This window comes from Papio anubis, chromosome 15 (genome assembly GCF_008728515.1).
Source record: "Papio anubis isolate 15944 chromosome 15, Panubis1.0, whole genome shotgun sequence".
In the NCBI taxonomy this organism is placed as follows: domain Eukaryota; kingdom Metazoa; phylum Chordata; class Mammalia; order Primates; family Cercopithecidae; genus Papio; species Papio anubis.
The window spans coordinates 89,329,450-89,351,554 of NC_044990.1; positions in this window are offsets into that span (position 1 = coordinate 89,329,450).

Consider the following 22,105-nt stretch of genomic DNA (forward strand, 5'->3'; position numbering starts at 1 on the left):
TGCACCTGTGTACTCTCTGTGCACCCTGGCCGCATGGTGGTCATGATAGAGCTGTGCAGATGGGGCTCGGTGGCCCTACCTGGCAGATGTTTCCAGCGTGGCCCGGACCATCCCTTGCAGAGATGAGGCAGAATGGATGCCCCCACAAAATAACACTTAAAGCCCCAGGTTTGTTGGAGGCACGCCTACTTCAGAGCTTTCGTCCTTAGGAGGAAGTGGCGCATGGAGCGGCCTCCCAGCAGCCACGCTTCCTGGCCTCCCAGCAGCCACGCTTCCTGGCCTCCCAGCAGCCACGCTTCCTGGACAGTTGGGTCTTTGCTGCCTGTGGCTCCCCTGATGACTCCTCAGTCACTGGAGAGCTAGTTACTGGGTGGAACACATCCACCTTTGTGGGCCCTTTTGCCGAAGCCCTCAACCCTGCCCTCTTCCCTGAAAACAATCATGATCCAGCCTGAAAAAAGTGCCAGGTTATTGGTGGACTGGATGCTCGTCAGAGACGTTAGGGGTCACCTGGGGTCTCTGGTTTGGGAAGCCGCTGTGACTCAGTAGGGTATGGGTGTGAGGTTTGGGGACTGGCCCTGCTGAGGGTGGTGGGATAGGGAATGAAGGAAGGGAAGCAGTTCAGTGTGCAGCTGGGAAAAGGATGGGGCCCTGGGGACTACTCCTGCCAGGGACCCCCAGGAGAAGGGCCAGACCTCCTAAGTACAAGTGAGGCTGGTGGGCACGTGGCCCCATGAGGGACAGCCAGCCGTGGCCTGGATGTGTGACGACCCTGCACAGGCCAGGGCCTCTGCCGTTGCGCAGTTGGTGCCCTGCTGAGTGAGGCGAGGGCCAGACAGAGCTGCCAAGGAAGTGCCTCGCAGGCAGTGGCTTCTCACAGAACTCCTGGCCGGCACCCATGGGCACAGCTAGTCATGGCCAAGCTCAGAGTCAGTTTTGGAGAGGACAACCCAAAGACACAAACAAACAAGACTAGTTTGTTGGGGTCACCAGATAGGCTACCATAGTCGTACAATATGTCCCTTGGTTAGAGGTGACTTTGCTGGTGTTAGCAGAAGTACTGTGAGCAGGGAAGGCAAATACACACCCGGGATATTGTCTATGGCTGTGAAGATTCAGTGTTGTCCCCTTTGTGATGGAAGGGCCCAATGTACTCAACTTGCCAACAGGTGGTATCCGGCTACCCTGAAAAATGATGCCACATTAGTCTCTGTTGTTGGGAAAGGTAGGCGGCTGACTGATCAGCCCTGAGAAAGGTCGGGCCATTGAGCCCACGCACAGCCTTTATCCCTGCTGCTGCAGCTGCTCTGTGTATGAGCCCTTCGAGCAAGCCTCAGGGTAGCCGAGGAAGGGCTAGTTGACATTCACAGGACAGCAGATTGTCCGTATAATTGTTAATTGCCTCCCTGCAGTGGACATCTTGTGGTGGACATAGGTTCTGAGAGGTTCACACACGTGTTTCTCACCTTGACCCCTGATAGAGTTTGGATACTCGTCCTCACCCACATCTCATGTTGAAGTGTGATACCCAGTGTTGGAGGTATGGGACCTGCTGGGTGGTGAGTGGGTCACAGGGGCAGATCCCTCATGAGCAGCTTGAGCCATCCTCTTGGTGACAAGTGAGCTCTCTCTCTGAGCTCACGTGAAATCTGGTCGTTTGAAAGTGTGAGGCACCTCCCCCACACCCTCCCTCCTGCTTCTGCTTTCATCGTGTGATGCGCCTGCTCCCACTTCTCCTTCTGCCATGATTGGAAGCTTCCTGAGGCCTCACCAGAAGCTGAGCAGATGCTGGTACCATCCCTTTGCAGCCTGCAGAACCGTGCGCAAACTGAACCTCTTTTCCTTATAAGTTACCAGTCTCAGGAATTCTTTGTAGCAGTGCAAGAGCAGCCTAATACAACCCCCTTGACACTAATTTCCCAGTCTTATTCTCTTCAAGCCCATGGCCAGCTGGTCAACCCATGAGCCACTGCCCACAAGTTGATGTGAATCAGCACCCCAGGGCATGTCTTCTTCCATAGAAAGTGGGTGGTGGATCGTGCCACACAGTTTGCTCACTGGGAGGGTCTCCTTTTATCACTGGGTTTTGTGTGAGGCCACAGCACAGGATCTGCCTACTTGCCACAGGGCTGGTGTACTGTACAGGTCCACCCATGAACCTACGCTTTTAAGAACTGGTTTCTACCGGAGCCTAATAGCAAGCCAAGAACTGCTTTTGGAAAGGAGATTTGCCAACAGAAGAGGGGATAACCTCACTCAAATCTTCAGAGATTTGTGCAATGATTCTCCTATTAGAACTTGCCAGGTGGGTCCCTCCAGTTTCTCAGTATGATTCAGACTATTCTCAAGGTCTTAGGCCTGCAGGACAATGCAGAAGACTTGCCGTTGTCCTGAATAAGGTGGTTGTATAATTTATAATCCAAACCTGGACTTTTGAAAGTGAAAGGAAGTGCTATTGATAATTCTGCCAGAACAACAGGTGTACCTGGGCCTTGGCAACGAAGCAACTCATCAAAGGCATATTGCTGTTGCTGCTACATGAAGGCAGTTTCTCATTTTTCTTTATGGATGCACTGGAATAAAATATTTTTCAAGTTGACAGCTGCAAACTGGTTGTGTACCAGCTGATTTATTCTAGTAAAGGTAAATGTACAATTGCATCTGCCATTGTCATCAACACCTCACTAAATCTGCGTAATTTACTGTTACTCTCCAAGACCCATGTGGCTGTTGCACTTGCTAAACAGGTGAGTTAAATGAAAAGTGTGACAGGAATCATCACTACATTAGTCTATTTTCACACTGCTATAAAGAACTACCTGAGACTGGGTAATTTATGAAGAAAAGGGTTTAATTGACTCACAGTTCCACAGGCTTAATGGGATGCATGGCTGAGAGGCCTCAGGAAACTTACAATCATGGAGGAAGGTGAAGGGGAAGCAGCAAAGACCTTCTTTGGTGGCAGGAGAGAGAGAGAGAGAGAGAGAGAGACAGAGAGAGAGAGAGAGAAAGTGCCACACACTTTTAAACCATCATCAGATCTCATGAGAACTCACTATCGCAAGAACAGCAGGGGGGAGGGGGATATCTGCCCCCATAATCCAGTCACCTCCCACCAGGGCCCTCCTCCAATATGACATGAGATTTGGGTGGGGACACAAATCCAAACCGTATCAATCACCCAGGCACCAGGTCTTTGGTGGAGGCACTAATATTTGAAATCTCCTTGGAATATGATACCACTTTTTCTTCTTAACAGCTTTATTGAGGTATTATTGGCATATAAGAAAGTGCACATATCTAAAGTATACAATGTTGTAAGTTTGGCATATGAATACACCCATGAAATCATCACTACAATCAAATTGATGAACACATCCATCACTCAAAAGTTGAGTCAGGCTCCTTTGTGATTTCTCACACCTGCCCTTCTTCACCCTTCCTATCGTGCCCAGTAACCATGGATCTGCTCATTGACACCAGAGATTAGTTTTCATTTTCTATAATTGAATTGTAAAGTATGTGTTCTTTTTTGTCTGGTTTCTTTCACTTAGCAGGGGCATTTTGACATTCAGCCATGTTGATGTGTTCATCAATGGTGCATTGCTTTTTATTGCCGAGTAGTATTCCTTCATGCATATACCACATTTGGTTTTTCAGTCACTTGTTGATTGACATTTAGGTAATTTCCAGTTTTTGCTTATTACAGATAAGTCTTCCATGAATATTCACATACAAGTTTTGTGTGGACATATGCTTTCATTTGTTTTGGGTAAAGACCTAGGAGTGAAATGGCTGGGCCACGTGGTAGATGTATATTTATTTTATTTTATTTTATTTTAAGACAGAGTCTTGCTCTGTTACCAGGCTGGAGTGCAGTGGTGTAATCTCAGCTCACTGCAACCTCCGCCTCCTGGGTTCAAGTGATTCTCCTGCCTTAACCTCCCGAGTAGCTGGGACTACAGATGAGTGCCACCATGCCCAGCTAATTTTTGTATTTTTAGTAGAGATGGGGTTTCACCATGTTGGCCAGGATGGTCTCGATCTTCTGACCTCGTGATCCACCTGCCTCAGCCTCCCAAAGTGCTGGGATTACAGGCATGAGCCACCATGCCCAGTTGTATATTTAACTTTTTAAGAAACTGACAACCTGTTTTCCATTTTCAATTCCTAGCAGCAGCTGAGAGTTCCAGTTGCTCCACACCCTTGCTGAGATTTGGTCTGGTCAGTCTTTTTAATGTTAGCTATTCTAACAGGTGTACACTATCATCACATTGTGATTTTAATTCGAAGTTCTCTAATTACTGATGATATTGAACTTATTATGTGGATATAGTTTGTTTGCTTTTATTAGCAAAGTGTCTATTAAAATCTTTCGCCTATTTTTTACTGAGCTGTTTTCTTATTATTGAGTTTTGAGACTTCTGTATATATTTAGGTACAAGTCTTTTTTCTTTTTCAATGACTTGCAAGTATTTTTTTTTCTCAGTATGTACCTTGTGTTTTCATTCTCTTAACAGTGTTTTTCAAAGAGATGTTCATAATTTGAATGAAATCCAATATACTCATTTTTCATTTTATAGATCATGGTTTTCTCTCTCTCTCACTCTCTCGTAGTCTAAGAGGTCTTTTCTGAATTCGAGGTCATAAAGATATTGTACGTTGTTTAATTCTAGATATTTTGTAGTTTTGCATTTTACATTTAGGTCTATGATTCATCTTGAGATAATTTGTCCATCAGCTACAAGGTGTGAATTGAAATATAAATTTTGCATGTGGATATCCAGTTGTTCTGACACTATTGAGAAGTCCTTTCTTTCTTCACTGAATTCCCTCTGTACCTGTGTTGAAAATCAGTTGACCATATCTATCTGGGGTTATTTCTGGACTCTGTTATGTTTCACTATTTTGTCTCTATCTTGATGATGCCATCCCACATTCTCCTTATTACTGTAGCTCCATGATAAATCTTGAAGTCAGGTAGTGTAAGTCTTTGTGAATGTTTTCCAGAGGGCTTTCGGCTACTCAAGATTTTTCCATTTTCATATGAAATTTAGAATCAGTTTGTCTGTCTTGACAAAAAGCCTGCTGAGATTTTGATTAGGTTTGCATTGAATTGGTTGCATTGTACATTGATTTGGGGAGAAATGGCATCTCAACAATACCAAGTCTTCCAATCTATGAATACACCATAGCCCATTTATTTAGGTTCTCTTTAACTTGTCTCAGCAATGTTTTATAGCTTTCAGTGTATGTATCTTGAACATTTATTTGCACATACATTTTATGTTTTGATGCTATTATGAATTGTAGTTTTTAAATTTTTCTGATTTTTTATTGCTAATGTATAAAAATTGATTTTTGCACAGTGATTTTGAACTCACAACTTTGCTAAGCTCACTTATTAGTTGTAGTAGATTTTTCTTGTAGATTTTACTGAATTTTCTACAGAGACAATCATGTCATCTGAATAAATACAGATTCGTGTTATCTAAATAAAGACACCAATATGAGTGTCTCTTATTTCTTGTTCATGCCTTAATGTACTGGCTGGACCTTCCACTAAAGTATTGAATAAAATGGTGAGAGTGGGCATTTTGCCTTACGATTTTGGTGGAAAATCATTCAGTCTTTAATCATTAAGTAAACTATTAGTTGCTGTTTATCAGGGTAAGAATGTTTCTGTTCCTAGTTTACTGAGTGTTTATGTCAGAAATAGATGTTGGCAATCTGAAAGAGCATAACAAGGAAAAAACTCAATGGTAAAAGTGAGTATACAGGCAAATTTGGAATACTCTAATACTGTCATTGTAGTGTGTAAATCACTTCTATCTTTAGTATAAAGATTAAAAGACAAAACTATTAAAGACAATCATAACTGCAATAATGGGTAGATAGGCAATATAAAAAGATATAAATGGAGACATTATAAAGTTACAATGTGGGAGGGGAATGGTGTTAAATTGTAGAGTTTGTTTTTGTTTCTTTTCTTGGCAATCAAAATTATCAGTTTAAAATAACTTGTAACTATAAGATGGTTTTTGGAAGCCTCATAGTAACCATAAAGCAAAGACCTATAATAGATACACTAAAAATAAATAGCACAGAATCAGAAAATATTACTACAGAAAATAACCACAAAGGAAGATGGTAAGAGAAAAAAAAAGGAAAAAGGCTTTAAAAAGCAATCAGAAAACAAATAACAAAATGGAAGTAATAAATCCTTATCTACCAATAATAACCTAGAACGTAAACAGATTAAATTTTCCAATTAAAAGACATAGAGTGACTGAATAAAAAAAGGAAACCCAACTATATGCTGCATACAGGAAACTCATGGCAACTATAAAGACAGGCATAGACTGAAAGTAAAGGGACAGAAGAAATTCAAACGGAAATCAGAAAGGGTAGGAGTGGCTCTACTTATGTCAGATAAAATAGACTTTAAATCAACAACAGTAAAAAAAAAGACAAGGCCATTATATAGTGATATAGGGGTCAACACAGCAAGAGGACATAACAATTGTAAATATATATTCACCCAACACTAAAGCACCCAAATATACAAGCAACTATTAATAGACTTAAAGGGAGAGATCAGCTGCCATATAATAATAGTAGGGGACTTCAGCACCCCACTTTCCACAATGGACAGGTTATTCAGACAGAAAATCAATGAAGAAACATCCGGGTTAAACCGCACTCTAGACAAATGGACATAACAGACATCTATGGAGTATCCCATTCAACAGCTACCGAATACATATTCTTTTCCACAGCACATAGAATACTTTCCAGGATAGACCATATATTAGGTCACAAAACAAGTCTTAACAAATTAAAAAATCAAAATGATATCAAGTATTTTTTCTGACCACAATGGAATAACACTAGAAATCAATACCGGAAAGAATATTGGAAACTCTACAAACACATGGAAATTAAAGGACACACTACTGAATAACAAACGGGTCGATGAAGAAATTTAAAAGAAATTTTAAAAATTCTTTGAAACAAATGAAAGTGGAAATACAGCATACCCAAACCTATGAGATACAACGTTCTAAGCAGGAAGTTAACAGCCGTGAACATCTACTTCGAAAAAGTGAAACGATCTCAAGTAAAGTTAAGATGTAACCTAATGTTACATCTTAACAAATTAGAAAGCAAGAACAAACTAAATCCAAAATTAGTAGAAGAAAAGAAATAATAAAGATCAGATCAGAAATAAAATGGAGAATTTTTTAAAATATGAAAGATCAACAAAATGATGAGTCGTTTTATTTTAAAAGATAAAATTAATAAACCTTGGCTAGACTAAGATGAAAGAGAGAAGGTTAAAATAAATCAGAGGTGAAAAATAAGATATTAAAACAGATACCACAGAAATACAAAGGATCATGAGACTGTTATGGACAGCTATAAGCCAACAAATTGAAATATTTACAAGAAATAAATTCTGAACATATAGAGTGTAATAAGATGGAATCATAAAGAAACAGAAAGCCTGGATATACTAATAATGAGTAATGAGATTGATACAGTAATAAAAAGTCTCCCATCAGAGAAAACCCCAGCCTTCACTGCTGATTTTTATTTTATTTTTTATAAACAGGGTCTTGCTCTGTCACCCAGGCTGGAGTGCAGTGGTGCAACCACAGCTCACTGCAGCCTCAGCCTCCTGGGCTCAGCTGATCCTCAAACCTTAGCCTCCTGGGTAGCTGGGACTACAGACAAACGGCACCATGCCCGGCTAATTTTTTGTATTTTTAGTACAGATGGGGTTTCGTCATGTTGCTCAGGCTGGTCTCAAACTCCTGGCCTCAAGTGATCTGCCCACCTTGGCCTCCCAAAGTGCTGGGATTACAGGCATGAGCCATCATGCCTGGTCTGTATTCTACTAAACATTTAAAAAAGAACTAATGTCAATTTTTTTCAAACTCTTCCAAAAAATTGAGAAGGAAGGAATACTTGAAACTCATTATACTAGGTCAGCATTTCCCTGATACCAAAACCACACAAAAATACAACAAAAGAAGAAAACTACAGGCCAGGATCCCTGTTGAACAAAGATGCAAAAATTCACAACACAATACTAGCAAACCGAATTCAATGACACATTAAAAAGAGCATTCACCATGATCAAGTGGGCTTCATCCCAAAGATGCAGGGACAATTCAACATGTGCAGCCTGGGTGCAGTAGCTCATGCCTGTAATCCCAGCACTTTGGGAGGCCAAGTTGGGCAGATCACTTGAGCCCAGGCATTTGAGACCAGCCTGGGCAACACAGTGAAACCTCATCTTTATAAAAAAAAAAAAAAAAATTATCCAGTCTTGGTGGCATGTGCCTGTGGTCCTAGCTACTCCAGAGGCTGAGGTGGGAGGATCACCTGGACCACCTGAGCCTGGTGAGGTGAAGGTTGTAGTGAGCCATGATTGCACCACTGCACTCTAGCCTGAGTGACAAAGTGAGACCCTGTCTCAAAAAAAAAAAAAAAAAAAGTAACTGTGTTATAATGTGGTTGAAGAAAACCATTAACACCACATTGTATTATAAATAGGGGGAGAGGCCGGGTGCGGTGGCTCAAGCCTGTAATCCCAGCACTTTGGGAGGCCGAGACGGGCGGATCACGAGGTCAGGAGATCGAGACCATCCTGGCTAACACGGTGAAACCCCGTCTCTACTAAAAAATACAAAAAAAAAACAAACTAGCCGGGCGAGGCAGCAGGCACCTGTAGTCCCAGCTACTCGGGAGGCTGAGGCAGGAGAATGGCGTGAACCCGGGAGGCGGAGCTTGTAGTGAGCTGAGATCCGGCCACTGCACTCCAGCCTGGGCGACAGAGCGAGACTCCGTCTCAAAATAAATAAATAAATAAATAAATAAATAAATAAATAAATAGGGGGAGAGTAAGGATACAAAAAGGAGGTGAGATTTCTACACTTCCCTCACACAGGTACAGCTGCTCTGGGAAAACAGTTTGGCAATTTCTTAAAATTTTAAACATACAGTTATTATATAATTAACAATTGTACCCCCAACATGTATTGCATGGAAATGAAAACTTACGTTTGCACAAAAACATGCGCATAAATGCTTGTGTCAACTTTCTTCGTATTAGTAATAGCCAAAACTTGGAAACACAGCCCTACAATAGCGAATAGTGAAATAATGTGTGGTACATCCATGCCAAGAAACACCACTGAGCAACAAAAAGGAAAAATCAATGCATGCGATAGTTTAGACAGATCTCAAAAGTCATCAAACCGACTGAGAAAACCAATTTCAAGTCACATACATAAGGTAAGATTCTAGAAGTGACAAAATGGTAGAGGGGGAAAAGTCAGTGGTTGCAGGGTGAGGAGTACTGGGGGTGATTTGGGTGGGGCGTCTCTGAAGGGTGGCACAGCGGAGATGCCCATGGTGACGGAGGGTCTGCGTCTTGATCTTGGAGAGGTCGTGGAATCTGCACGGACAATGAACAGTACGGAACTCGGCGCACATGACGAGCAGTCTCTTGGCTTCGGTATGAGCTGCAGTCACGGGAGCTGTCACTGTTGGGAAGACCCTGCTGTACCACATGTGAAACTTCCTGTGAACTATGGTTGCTGCAAAATAAAAAGCTAAAAAGTGTTAAAAAAAAAAAAAAAAAAAAAAAAGCCTTTCTGATGTAAAACAGAGCCAGTGAAATGCCCATCCTACTTCAGCGGGCACAAGCCTGGTGTGCAGATATTGCAACTGCGAGTGTGATGTTCCTCTTGAGGGTAAAGGAAAGTTCTAGTTACTGTGCAGTTTGAGAGATGCTGGTTTGAGGAGAATAATTGTACTATGATAAAATATAGACCAGCACCATAATTCCAACACATTACATAAGCGCATGTGGTAGCTCTGTATGTCTCTGTGTTTTCTGGAGTGGAGTTCTGATTTTCACCCTGCCCACGCAACCCTCGAATTTCTTTTAATCAACAATGAAGATCTTTAACAAGACACTGGGCTTTCTTCAATAGTTTAAGGTTTCTTAGTTATCCTGCATCTTTTCTTTTGTATTTTCTTTTCAGTATGATCCAATTTTGCAAAAAGAAAAAAGAAAAGCCTTTCCACGTTTATGACTATGATTATTGTGCTATCTTTTCATATTGATGAGGCTGATAAAGACAGAAGAATTTAAAAAGACTCTTATATCAAAGACTGGGAACCTCCTGTGTAAAAGTTCCTTTGTCCTATAGCGTTTTCTCTTCCATATGCTCATCAACACAGATGATATCTTCATGCCCAAGGACAGAAAAATCTTGCATATTCCTTTTTTCAAGTCCTCTTTGGTTTCTTCCGTATCACCTAAGTAACAATGGACGTGTATATCCTTACCTTGTCTCTGCTTTCACTAAATTCGTGATGAAAATACCAACCTCTGCAGGGTGCGCTGAAGTTTGGCTGCTCTTTCTTTTTTCTTTCTTGGGCTGTGAACTGTGGGTTTATGACACGAAGTTCCCCCACACTTGTTGATCCACCCTTCCCCTACGGCTTGATTCAGCTTCATTCTAGGCCCAACTCAGGTGGTTTATCTTTCCCAGCTTCCAAAATTATTTCCAAATATTTCAGAATAAGTGGACTTTTCTTGTAATTTTTTTCCTGAAAAAATTTGCTTTAGATATTTTACTAATGAAGCATTAACTTTGCAAACTAAGATCTGCAGAATGATGGCAAAACCATAGTTGCTTATTCAAAAAAAGTAGTCTTTAAAACAACATTACGTATGAAAAAAATATCAATAAAGACGGAGACAAGAGATTTTGCAAAGCCATTTTATTTGGGTGGACACACTTTGATATAGAAGTTTGCAACATGGAAATTTATGTAATAAGGATAAAAGGATCGCTAACAAGGAAATATGCAGACTTCCTTGTGGGCGATTGGAAAGGTGGTGGGTAGACAGGACAGCAGCCACTTCAACTTGTCATCCCTGAAGACCTGGGGGAGTGGAGACAAAGAGCTAGAATCTCACTGTGCTCAAAGAGATATCCGATGGTGGGAGATGGAAACTGTAGCCACAAAATACCGTATATGACTGAATTTCTGAGGGTTTGGGGAGTGAGGAGATGAAGAGTTTTGTAAATCTTTAGAGTGAGGAGCAAAAGTTGGCTGGATAATGTTTTCTGGGCAGCAATGTGGCTCTGAAGGTTGACTTCCTGGGTGTCCAGGTCCACTGGTCATGCTGGCATTTGATTCTGGATGGTGGAACGTCAGCAGTAGCCCTGAGGGTCATGTTGGATCACCTGTAGGATTAGGAGGGACAGCAATTCCTCCCAAAGGTTGGAAATGTCTTGCAGTGTTTCATTTCCCACCTTGCTTTGATCGGCTCACACTCAAAGCCCACAGAGAGTTCAGTTATTTGAAGAATGGAGTGGCTAATAAGCCACGTTCTTCATTCAACAGAAGAGGGGGAGGCTTCTGCAAGAGTCGCCTAGTCCCCTCAGCTTTCTCTGATGCAAGCAACGAAAACAAGGTTGATTTGATCCTAGAGTGTGATATGAGCTCTTACAGCTCACCTCCAGGACCTTAATATGCCCTTTTCGTAACACAAACACCAGAAGCTCTGGAGGTGTCAAGACTGAATTGCATCGTTGGCCTTGTAAACCCCAAATCCGTAAAGCAATATCGCACATCACACCAGCTAGAAAGAATGATTACAAAATAATGTGCAATCAGAATAAGCTCAGTGGGAAAGTGTTTCTTGATATAGGAAGACAGTAATGTCTGATTTGAAATATTTTCATGATTTTAAAAACGTTTAATTTTCTAATTAACTTTAAATCATACTACGGCTATGTAAATTTGAACAAGTTTATATTCATATTGGCAATAGGAAGTGGAATGGAGTGAATTGATAATGTACTGTAGACTGGATAAAATTAAGACAAAGTTCTTACCCTTTTTGAACTCATAACCTAGGGAAGCAGGCAAGAAAGTAAACAAGAGATTAATTATTAAAACCTGATAAATACTCTAATAAAGGTGTGGATGAGATACGGTTTGGAGAAGATAAAGCAATAATTCCAATGGTCATCTACTGGCAATATGTGAAGCTTGATCTTCTTCTTCTTCTCCTTCTCCTTCTCCTTCTTCTTCTTCTTGTTTTTGGAGACAGGGCCTTGCTCTGTCATTCCAGGCACCACAGCCTTCCACTCCTGGGCTCAAGGAATCATCCTGGACTTTTATCCAGAGGGAGATTCCCCAATGAAGCTTAAGCACCAGGGTTCTTTGTTAGATTTGAGAGTGGCCCTAGGCATTCCGTACTCATACTTTTGTATTCTGTTTCTCAGAGAGGGCTCCCATATTGTAAAGTGTTTGGTCCCACAAACCTGGTCCTCTCCCTGCCACCAAGCAACTCCCACAGTCCTCTCTAGAGGGGCCAGAGCCCGGCATTCAGCTGGCTTTCCTCAGTTTTGCTTCTTAGTGAATTGGAATATCTATTATACTTGTGGGTGCAGGAAAGCCCGGGTGAATGAGTGTGTGTGGTGTGTGTTGCACATGTGCTCTATGTGTTGCATTGTTTTGTGTGTTGTGTGTTGTGTCTATGTGTTCTGTGCTTGTGTTGCGTGTTCTGTGTATGTTGTATGTTGTGTGTTGCATGTGTGATATGCATATGTGTTTTTTGTGTTGTGCATGTTGTGTGTACTTTATGCATGTTGTGTGTGCTTGTGGTGTGTATTGTGTGGGTGTGTTGGGTTGTGTGCGTGGTGTGTGTGGTGTGTGCTTGTGTGTTCTGTGTGTCATGCATGCATGTATCCTGTGTGTGTGTGTGTATGTTGTATGCTGTGTGTGTTGTGTGTGTGTGTATGGTGGGGAATATGGGGTCTTTGTGAGGACCCACTTCCCCTATTTCCTGGCTTGACACAGGGATGGCTCCTCTGGTCACTGCTCACCAGGTGGGCAGCTGTGCAGGCCCTAGGCACTGCAGGTTGTGATGTGGGTCATGAGGCCCCCCTAGTTCCTGTGCCATGTGTTCCCTGGCCAGAACTGACTGGGACGCTGCTTGGGACCCTGGTGCCCGAGGTGCGAAGTTCACGTGCTTGCTAGCATGGGGCTGTGTGAGAGAAATCGCGGAGCCCACACGCGATCCTACGCGGTCTCATCGCCACGGAGAAAAAGCAAAGCAGACGAAACTGAGTTTAGTGACACATCCTGTTTAGCCCAGTATATCCAAAACATTATCACCTCAATATACAGTCAATGCCAAAAACGGACTCATGAGATATTTTATGTTCTCCTCTTTGACTCTCAACATGCATTTTAGAGTCACAGAACATCTGGGGTCAGACTGGCCACATTTCCAGGGCTTGTCAGCAGCGTGTGGCCAGTGGCTGTGGAGCTGGACAGTGCTAGGCACAGAGGAGGGGGCGGGAACTGCAAATCCAGGCAGGAACTGCAAACCAATCTCCACCTGCTCCCAGCCCTGGGGACGGCCAGCCCTGTGTTCTGTGTGTCATGCATGCATGTATCCTGTGTGTGTGAATGCATACTGTGTGCTGTGTTTTGTGTGTGTGTGTGTGTGTGGTGGAAATATGGGGTCTTTGTGAGGACCCAGCAGTGTGTGCGGCAGGTGACCGTGGACCTCACTGGACAGTCACTGGGCTGACTCAGACCCCTTTTTCAAGGAGCACATCTGTGTCCTAACTGTCCCTCCTTTTGTAGAAAAGACAACGTAAACTCTGGCTTTGTTGGGAAGGTGTATCAGTCAATCAAACCGAGCCACAGATGTCAGTTGATGAGACTGTGCAGCTCCTTGAGTGTTTATCTCCTTCTAAAACATCCTCTGTGAAAATATGAAAAATTCAGAAAAGAACAGAAAAATAAATTGTGCATGCTCCCATGATCCCAAATGACCACTGTTGTTAATATTTGGTTGGAGTTGGTATTTCCTTTCCATCCTCTCCTAACTGCACAGCATTTGGAGTCCAGCCTGTCCTGTGGGACAACAGACACTTCTGCTTTGGCCCGTGTGTAAGAAGAAATTTGGTCTCAGCCCAAAGAGAGGTCTGGCCTTTGTCCCCAGTTCCTGGGAGATAACCTCTAAGGCCTTGGGACTTCCCAGGTGACAGGACTGTCTTTGTCACTCGTGGTGGGTCCTGATGGTTTCTACTGATGGGGTGACTCATGGTGGGCCCCCAGTGCTATGCTAATGACTCAGGATGGGAACAAGCCAGGACAGAAAGACCGTTAGAGGGCTGGGGATTTGAATCATACATCAGTCCAAACTCCTGACCTTCTGAGGAGGGCACAGGGCTGGAGCTGGAGTTCAACCACATGGGCAGCGCTCCCCCAGGCACGCCTCTGTCATGCAGCCTCACCACGAACTCTGGACACGGAGGCTCAGGGGTGCCTTCCTGGTTGGCAGTACACACGGCTGTGTTGTGGGGTGACGTGCCCCGCGGGGTGACACACTCTGAGGACACAGAAGCTTCACATTTGGGACCTTCCCAGACCTCGCTCTGTGTGTCTTCATGGGCTAGTTCTAGCCTTCGTGCTTTTGTTAGAGTGAAAGTGTGACCGTACATGTGGCACCTCTCTGAGTTCTGTAAGTCACTCTAACGACTTACAGTCTAGTCTGGGACCCCCAAATTTGTGGCCTCTCTCTGAAGCGAGGGCAGTCTCATAGGCACTGTTCCCACAGGCACGGTTTGCAGCCCCCTCCTCTGGAGGGGATTCTGCTGCCCGGCCCCACCTGCTAGCTGGGGTGGGAGAGAGAGTTACAGGCTCTTGTGAAGACCGGCTCTGGTGTCCACAATGGGGAGAATCGAATCCACTTTCTCCGTGGCCCTCACCATGCTGTGAGCGGACAGGCCCAGGTGTCATCACCTCTGCTTTGTAAATTCACAGAAGAAGTAAGTGGCTTGGCCAAGGTCACACCGAGGTGGGGGAGGATGAGGTTCTTGTGTTAGGGGAGCCAGGCTGCTCTTCTCCTAAAGGAAGCCTGTGCTCCGGCCAAGAGTATCCGAAAACGCACACTGGCAGCAAATGTTTTCTCTTTTACAGATTGCGTTTCTGACTTGTTTTTGTTCTTCCTTGCTGAAGCCTGTTGTGCTTTTACAATGGCAGAAACTACTCGATACCCCTCATTGCAGGGGAACAATACCGTTTCACAATGGGGCTATACAGTACCTGACAGATTATGTAATAATTTTCATTGTCCTCACTTGTCTAAGAATAAAAACATTTTCTTCTGAAAGTGAGGCGGCGTACACTATAATCTGATCTTTTGATGAAGCAAAGAAAAGCTGATTTATTTTTAGATAATGAACTTGCTGATAAGCCTTAATTTGGACCCAGCATGTTTGATTCCGCCCTGAGGCAGTGCAGCCCCTTCCCCCTTCCAAGGGTCCATAGGGACTGATGTTGCCTGTGGGCGCCGCATCCTCCTGAGCCCACCCACGAGGTTGCTTTGAGTCTCACGAGGAACAGTAAAGTCAGAACATTTACTGGGGCTCAGAACTCTCCCTTCCCTCCCATGATGATTTCAAGAGTGTTTTTTTTTTCTTGTTTCTAGGTTTCAAGCAAATAGATTTTTAGAAATGATTCTTGATCTTTTGCTTTCATAGAGTGATTTGAGATATTAAATATGGGTGCTTAGAATAAAGGCCACCAGGAGCCGAGGGTCCCTCTGCTGTGGAGGGTCTGTCTTCCCCATCACACGGGGATGGTTTTCCTCCAGAGAGCGGGTGGGAAGTGGACAAAGCGCCATTTATATCTTTGGGTTGACAGATATATCTAAATAGAAAGAACGACCTGGACAAGTGGACCAAATACGGGACCAGGGTGGGAGGGGAATGGTGGCTCCAAGCGCTGCTTGGCAAAGATTCTCCTGGCCGTGAGACGTTGGTGGCATTGTGGAAGGGAGCGGGCAAGGCCATACGGCCATGGCTGGGAGGTGGGGGCACAGCCTTTTATCTGGCCCGTGGAAAGCAGCCTGCTTCATGCTGTGTGCAAGCAGCACTTAGTCCACCCTTTTGCATGAAAAAGCAAACCAGCGTCCATGCAGTGCTGGCTACGGGCCGGGGACTTGGTGAGATGTGCGTGATGCACGGGGCACACCCGGGTGTGCAGGTGAGGGCAAGATTGCCAAAATCCTGCAAGCGAGCCAAGGTCATCCACTGGGAGAGAGGATGGGAAAGAGGCTGTTGCGACAGAATAACGGCCCCCAAAGACATCTGCATCCGAATCCCCAGGGCCGGTGAACATGTCAGTCACCTTACAACTGTGACTGAGGGGCAGGGCCTTAATGGGAGATTATCCTGGATCCTCCAGGTGGCACCAACCTAATCACGTGGGTCCTTAAAAGTGGAGAGCCCCTTCTGGCGGCGCTTCGAGGGATGTGACTGTGGAAGAAATGCAGAGAGATGCAGCAATGGTGGCTTTGGAGACAAGGAAGGGGCCGAAAGCAGCGAATGAAGCTGTAGATGCTGAAAATGGCACAGAATGAATTATGCCCTAGAGTGCCCAGAAGGAAATACAGCCCCGCAGGCACCTTGATTTTAGCACCGTGGACCCTGGGTTGGACTCAGGACTGCGGAACTGTAAGGTACACCTCTGTGCTGTGGTTGTGCCGTTAAGTTTGTGATTTGCTGTTACCCCAGCAGGAAGCTGAGGCAGTGGCGTGGAAGGTTTGAGGAGAGAGGAGCCCACATGGGACCTCCCTCCAGGACCTCCCTCCAGAGTGCCAGGTGTGACCTTGGGAGCTCGTGAGAGATGCAGTGACCCGTGCCTCCCCTGATGGTCTCAGTCAATGCTGCATGCTAACAGTGTGCTCAGGTGCTTGCCCTCTCAGGTCTAGGAGAGTAGATCCTGAGGACCACTGGTGGCCCTAGGTGCCCATGAGGACATGGCTGTGAATTTAAAATGCAACTGATCTCAGCAGCTGCATGTTCCGTTTCCCAGCGCTGCTGCGTGGGTGCAGGCGCGGCCGGATGAGGAGCTTGGCTGAACCTGGGCTGTAGGTTAGCCAGTCAAGTGTGATGCTGGGAGGTGGGGTGGGGGTGACGGGTGCATGTCAGGACATTCTAATAAAAGGAACATGAAAATAACCTGGGTGCAGAGGAGAGGAGGCCACAGCGTGGGCGAGGAACCTGGGAGGAGGTAGGTCCTACAGAGAGGAGCTGTGGGCGGCCAGGGCTGCAGGGCAGAGGGCATGTACAATGGAAATTATGGGGAAGTTGAGGTTATTGGTTATGACAAGGTCAAGAGCCAGAACCAGCTCCCTGTTTGAGTTTAAGGGGAAGACCAGCTTCCTTTATTGCAGAAACTTCCTGAGGGCACGATTAAGTCTGACCCCAATGCTGAGATCAAGGATGTCGCCACTTAAACGTGTGGGCAACTGTGTCAGATTGTGTAGCCTCTAACTGGCCCCTTGTGGTTTAATTTAGTTCTATCCACGAAATAATACCTTGAAGTATGATCATACCCGGCCGGGCGCGGTGGGAGTCAGTTGTCAGGAATCAGGTTGTTTTTGGGAGATGATCGGGGAGATCGAGATTGATCCTGGTTAACCGCATTGCCTCAGTAAAAATTATTGTGGTGGGTAGTCTCAGGTTACTGGAGGCTGATAGGAGGAATTTGTGATAGTGAGTCGGTGATCCGCCACGCACCCAGCCTGGGGTGACAGATGATTCTGTCTCTAAAAAGAAGTAAGACTATCATACCCATTTTTAGAGATGGAGTCTGCCTTCTGTGGCCTAGGAGCTGAGGCAGGGCTGGATCTTCGGCTCACTGCAAGCTCAGCCTCCCAGGTTCACGCCATTCTCCTGCCTCAGCCTCCTGAAAGAAGCTGGGACTACAGACGTCACACCGCCTGCCATTTTTGTATTTTTACTAGAGACGGGGTTTTGTTCGGTTACTAGGATGGTCTCTGACCTCCTGACTGTGATCCGCCTTGCCTCTGCCTCCCCAAAGTGCTGGGATTACAGGCTTGCTTACCATACCAGTCGGTACCTATTTTAAGTAAAACAAGGAACAGTCTAGAGGGGTTATAACGCCACCAGAGTCAAGAAGAAGCTGGGATGCGGCTGAAGTGAGGTGGCACCTGCCACCCTCATCCCCTGGGATCCATGAGTAAGACGAAAACGCTCTGGCAAAGTGGACAAGAAATAGAACAGTGTAAAGAATGACTGAAGAGAAGGGAGTTGGGGGGAAGACAAGAAGAACGGGGAGAAAACTCTGTGTCGGCATTCCTAAAAACTACCCTCCAGCCACAGGACATAATCTGAGTAATTCTGGTTGTCGGCAACCATGTGCCCAAGTTAGCTGAATTCCTCTCTCCCACGGGACAAGGTGCCTTCCCTACATCTTCCATTCAGGACCACACAGCGTGAAGGCTCTGGGCGATTCCCTGTCAAGTGGTGGACTGAGTTGTGTCACTGTCCCCAGAGGTTAAGAGTGAAGGTTCCGGGAGGGGAACTCATATTGTTCCTGAGGTCAGCACGGTGATTGATTCCCTTGAGCCTCCGTCCCACGTCAGGACTTCCCTGCACCTGCCCTTCATCTCATGCCTTTCCCCCTCTGAGGAGGAGGACAGGTTTCCTTCCCAGCTTCTCTGGTCAGGTCCACAGGCAGCACTGAGGACGCAGGCAACTGGGGCCCACACCTCCACACTGCGTAGATGGTGCTTGCCAAGTTTGGCCCACCGCCTACTTTTGTACACGACGTTTTATGGGGACACAGCCACCCCTCTCTGTGTACTTCCACGGCTTCTTTCACAGGTCAGCTGCAGAGCTAAGTAGCTGCAACAGGGACCACTTGGCCAAGAAACCCTCCAGTATTTACTTGACTGCCCTGTGCTTTGGACTCGAAAGAGCTCCTCTCTGGCCCTCTCTGGCCACGATCCTCTCCACGAGACACGGAAGCTACGATGCTTGGCAGACAGGCTTGCGAGCCCACACCCTGCCTCCAGCCCAGGCTCCAGGTACCTGCCCCACAGTTCCCTGCCTATGTGGCCCCGAGCTTGTGCTGGTCTGTGGGAGTTTCTTCCCTGGGCTGTTCTCCCGGGCCTGTGCAGTCCTCAGGCCGACGGGCAGTCATGGGGAGGCTGGTCATGCAGGCCGGGTATTCATACACCTGAACACGTGGCTCTTCCTAGTGCAGCATAGAGTCAGGATGGGCTGGGAAGGGCGGCCCGGCTGTCTTGGATCCTGCACACATTAGAGGGAAGCCTGGTCTTCAGTCAAGTCTTCCTTCCTGCTCCAGTTCCTTGCTCTATGAATAATCTTCTCTTTCGTTCCTTAAATCTCTTTCCAAACATGCTTGAGTCTCCCTTCTCCTAAAACTCTGCAGTAGAAAGACATAAGATGAGGAGAGAATAATGTTTTCCACAATGAGAACTGGGAACGCTGGAACATATGCAAAAGAAAGCAGTAGACTTCAACACACTGTCCCCAAAACTCACCCAGAACGGACCATAGACCTGGATGCAAGTGTTAACACTAAACAACCCTTCAAGAAAACGTGGGAATGACGCTTCATGAGGCTGTGTCAGACGACGGTTTCTACTTAGATACAGCACAAAAGGCACAAATGACAAAGAAAAAAATAATACGCTGGACTTCACTGAAATGAAAAACCTTTATGCTGCAAATTATGTCATCAAGAAAGTGGAAAGAAAACTCACAGAATGGTAGAAAATATTTGCAAATCACATTTCTGATAAGAGACATGTATCTAGAATACATAAAGAAATCTTACAACTCAGAATAAAAGGACATATAACCAAATTTAAGAATTGACAAAGGATCTAAGTAAACCTTTTTTTTTTTTTTTTTAAAGAAATGAGTGAATGGACAGAATGAAAATGAGTATTAATGGGTATGGAATTTTTTTTTTTTTTTTTTTTTTTTTTTTTGTCAGGGTCTTGCTCTGATTCCCAGGCTGGAGTCCAGAGGCAGGATCTTGGCTCACTGCAAACTCCACCTCCTGGGTTCAAGCCATTCTCCTGCCTCAGCCGCCCGAGTAGCTGAAGTTACAGGTGCCCACCACCAGGCCTGGTTAATTTTTGTATTTTTAATAGAGACGGGGGTTTCACCATGTTGGCCAGGCTGGTCTCGAACTCCTGACCTCAGGTGATCCACCTACCTTGGCCTCCCAAAGTGCTGGGATTACAAGTATGAGCCACCGAGCCCAGCCTATGGCATTTATTTTGAAGTGACAAAAATGTTCTAGAATAAAATGGTGGTGTGGCTGCCCAACTCTGTGAATTTATGAAAAACTATTAATTACGCACTTAAAACAGGTGCTGTGGATGTTATATGCATTCTTTCAATAAGTTGTGAGAGACACCTCTGTAGCAGATTGTTTTCCAGACGTTGTCACAGCCATGTTTCTGGCTTGCATCTCTTCCAGAACCTTCTCACTCCCCTAGCAAGAGGCGGCACGTATATGCTCTCCTCCTGGAGGCAGGTGAGCCTTTGGGCTCACGTGGTAACAGTATTCTCTGGGAGCCATGCTGAGCATCTTCTGAGGCTGGGTCACAGGAAAGGCTGCCTCTTCCCCTGGCTCTCTTCCAATAGCTCTAAGCCAGCATGGGGTCTGGGGGCTGCCTCCCTGTTGCAAAGGTCTTCTGTCAAGCCTCAGGGGAGGGTGGGGGATGCTGGAGGAGCCCAGCTGATTCCTGCAGCTGTTGTGCCCTCCTAGTCCAGGGCAGGCATGTGAGTCCAGTGTTGTGCCTTCCTAGTCCAGTTGTGCCCTCCTAGTCCAGATGACCCTGCCCAGTGAGGTGCAGAGATGAGGGGTCTGCACCAAGCCCTGCCCAGACTGCAGGTTTGTGAACAGAATAAACATTGTCATTGTCGGCGACTATGCCTTGTGGTGGGTGAGTACACAGCACTAGGTACCTAATGCAAGTGCTCCGGCCATGACAACCCAAACTCTTATCTCCTTAACTTCTCAAGGGAGCGCCTTCTCCTTCTCACTTCCTTTGCAACCAAAGCATGTGAAAGAGCAGAGCACGGTCCACTCCAATTTCTGACCACGCAATCTGTTCGTGGTCAGTTCCTTCCTTTCTCACTCTGCTGTGCTGAGCTACACCCGGAGAATGTCCAGACCCCCATGGCCGGTATGGTGGTCCCGCGCAGTCCTAGCCTCCTCCCCAGGTGCAAATTTCAGTGCGTCCGGCTGGCTTCCCTTCTCCTGGATGCCTTCTTCCCTCCCTGGGGTTCACCGACCATGATTATGTCTGCTGTATATTGAGGCTTCTTTTATGGGACTGTTCTATTTGAAATTTGAACTCTGAACCTTAAAAACCGAGTGGGAAAAAATCACTCTGCATTTGCCTCTAGACTGTTTCCAGTGGAGACTGGCAGGAGGGCCAAAATGACTTGGAACTCAGGAAAGAGGATGAAAAGAAACCAGACAGCAGGGGAGGAAGAAAGGCGTGTGGAAATTGCCAGGGAGCATGGACCCAGTTTCAGCAGCTACAGGTTAACAGGTTCGCCGTTTTCTGTAAGGAGCCATTGGGAGTTACCATCAGACTCCTGATGTATCCGGGCAATCTTACAAGATCATGCTTATGTAATAATACCAGGTAATTGTTTGTCATCTTAATGAAGCTTCAAGTTAAGAGCCCCTCCTGTCCTTGTAATGAAGGAACCCTGGCCTTTGCGTTCTGACTCTACCGTGAGCTTCTAAAGGAAGATGAACTCTACCCTTGGGACATGCTCATAAGGCCCAAAACAGAAGCAGAATCAGGTGTGTGTGCAAGGATGTTCCCTGAAACGCTGTTTCCAATGGCGAAAATCTAGACACAGCCTTAATGTCCAACAGCATCCACAATTGAAAAATAATATTTGTTACAGCCAGACAATGAAACGCCTGCCAGCCATTGCAAATCATATTTTCAAAAAGTTTAATGGGAAACCGCTTGTAATACATCAAGTAAAAAGCAGAGTGGATGCATGTTGGGGGCCGCACCGGGGGTGGTGGAGAATGAAAGAACACACACAAAGACAAAGACACACAGAGAACATGGCGGCCGCACTCAGAGCCTCCGCCTCACTTTATTTATACTCCATAAACCCCACGTCAGCAGAAAGAATGCAATGCAAAACAAACTTTCTTTTCCCACAAG